Source organism: Triturus cristatus, chromosome 4_1 (assembly GCF_964204655.1).
Source record: "Triturus cristatus chromosome 4_1, aTriCri1.1, whole genome shotgun sequence".
Classification (NCBI taxonomy): domain Eukaryota; kingdom Metazoa; phylum Chordata; class Amphibia; order Caudata; family Salamandridae; genus Triturus; species Triturus cristatus.
In genome coordinates, this window is record NC_140585.1 from 688,145,244 (window position 1) to 688,147,946 (window position 2,703).

The following is a 2,703-nucleotide window of genomic DNA, read 5'->3' on the forward strand; positions in this document are numbered from 1 at the left end:
AAAAATTAAATTTCAAAAAAGGTTCTGGCACTAAAAATAGTGCCAGAAAGCGCCACCATGGGCGGGATTCCTGATAGGGGCTGGCAAATCTTTTTCATGCTTGCGAACAGCCGGCAAGTCTTATCACGCTCGCCAGCATGTGCCAAAACAAGCCCAGAGCATGACAATGGAAAAGAAATTGCGCCAAATGCTGGATGGTGGAATTTAGAGGAAACTCCATCCTACACACATAGGGGTCGATTCCGATCCTGGAAAAAGGCTCTACAAATCGTTGTACGGAGTGTTTTCTCCGTATGACTCATACCCGGTAAACTTTTCTTACAACCTAGGAAGTACAATTCATACAGAAAGCCTTTTTCCTTACGAATCGTACAAAATACAAAAGACCGTACGAGTAAAAAAAAAAAACAATTCTGATCCGGAACAGCTTGTACGCGACGTCCGGATGTATTTAAGCAGCGGTTTCCGGCCCAGCAAGTACGATTCGTCCCTACGTCACTTCGTACGGCTCTTTTCTTACAGGAGCCAAATACAGCCGGAAAAGCAGAGTCCTACATGAACCGCTACGCAACGGAGCCCCGGTATGTGACGTACACGCCATGAACCCCATCGTACGTGTCATCCTGGTCCTCTTAGACCTGGTGCACCGGACCCGACGCACACGCCGCAGAAGGTGAGAACAACACCCATGGGCCATGGTGGGGGTGAGGGGCAGGAAACATACCCCATACCCAAATCCAAACCTATAATATGGGGCCCATACATTACCACCAGGGTCTGTTCACTTGGGGGGGCGTGTCCAGTAACCCTTGTGTACCGCAACAAAGGAAGTGGGCATGTACGGTGCGTTGCACACGTACCCCTACGGCACCGGTAGAACAGTGATACAGACCGTACACACGCAATGAATGCGTGGGTACGGTGCGTTTCACACGTACCCCTACGGCACCAGTAGAACAGTGATACCGACCGTACACACACAATGAATGTGTGGGTACGGTGCATTTCACGCGTACCCCTACGGCACCAGTAGAACAGTGATACAGACCGTACACACGCAATGAATGTGTGGGTACGGTGCGTTTCACACGTACCCCTACGGCACCAGTAGAACAGTGATACGGACCGTACACATGCAATGAATGCATGGGTACGGTGCGTTTCACACATACCCCTACGGCACCAGTACAATAGTGATGCGAGCCGTACACACGCAATGAATGCGGGGGTACGGTGCGTTTCACACATACCCGTACAGCACCAGTAGAACAGTGATACGCACCGTACACATGCAATGAATGTGTGGGTACAGTGCGTTTCACACGTACCCCTATGGCACCAGTAAAACAGTGATACGGACCGTTCGCACGCAATGAATGCGTGAGTGCGGTGCGTTTCACACATACCCCTACGGCACCAGTACAATAGTGATACGATGCGTACACACACAATGAATGCAGGGGTACGGTACGTTTCACTCGTACCCCTACGCCACCAGTACAATACTGATACGAGGCGTACACAAGCAATGAATGTGGGGGTACGGTGCATTTCACATGTACCCGTAGGGCACCAGTACATTTGGGATACGAGGCATACACACTCCACGAATGTGGGGTTACGGTCTGGCCCTGCATGTTAGCTTCATAATGGTGTGTGTGTAGGTCCAGGCCAGCAGTGTACTGCTCCAAGGGGGTGGGTGGGTGCAGAGGATTCCCAGCAGTGGCCAGCCATATGGGGGTGGCTGCAGGTCAATACCAGCAGTGTCAGACATGTAGGTGTGGCTGTAGAGGACTCCCAGCAGTGGTCAGCCATATAGGGGTGGCTGTAGATGAATACCAGCAGTGGACACACATATAGGGGTGGGTGCAGATGAATACCAGCAGTGTCCAGACATATGGGGGTGGGTGCACACGACTCCCAGCAGTGGACAGAGACATGGGGGTGGGTGCCTATGACTACCAGCAGTGGCCTGCAATATGAGTGGTGGGTGCAGAGGACCCCCAGCAGTGGACAGAGATATGGGGGTGGGTGCAGAGGATTACCAGCAGTGGCCTGCAATATGAGTGGTGGGTGCAGCAGACTCCCAGCAGTGGACAGAGACATGGGGGTGGGTGCAGAGGACTACCAGCAGTGGCCTGCAATATGAGGGATGGGTGCAGAGGACTCCCAGCAGTGGACAGAGACATGGGGGTGGGTGCAGAGGACTACCAGAAGTGGACAGAGACATGGGGGTGGGTGCATATGACTACCAGCAGTGGCCTGCAATATGAGGGGTGGGTGCAGAGGACTCCCAGCAGTGGACAGAGACATGGGGGTGGGTGCAGAGGACTACCAGCAGTGGCCTGCAATATGAGGGGTGGGTGCAGAGGACTCCCAGCAGTGGACAGAGACATGGGGGTGGGTGCCGAGGACTACCAGCAGTGGCCTGCAATATGAGTGGCGTGTGCAGAGGACTCCCAGCAGTGGACAGAGACATCGGGTTGTGTGCATATGATTAGGGGTGGGCGGAATTTGCGAAATTCACTTTAGCAAACTATCGCGAAAATGTTAAAAATCTCCGCAAACATGCAGAAATATCGCGAAGACGCAGAAGTTTTTTTCCTGCCCGTTTGCGGTATTTTCTGCGTGATCGCGGCTCGCCAACTTACCCATGCGGTTGCTCACGGACGCGAGATCTCAATCATCTCATACTCTCGTGGT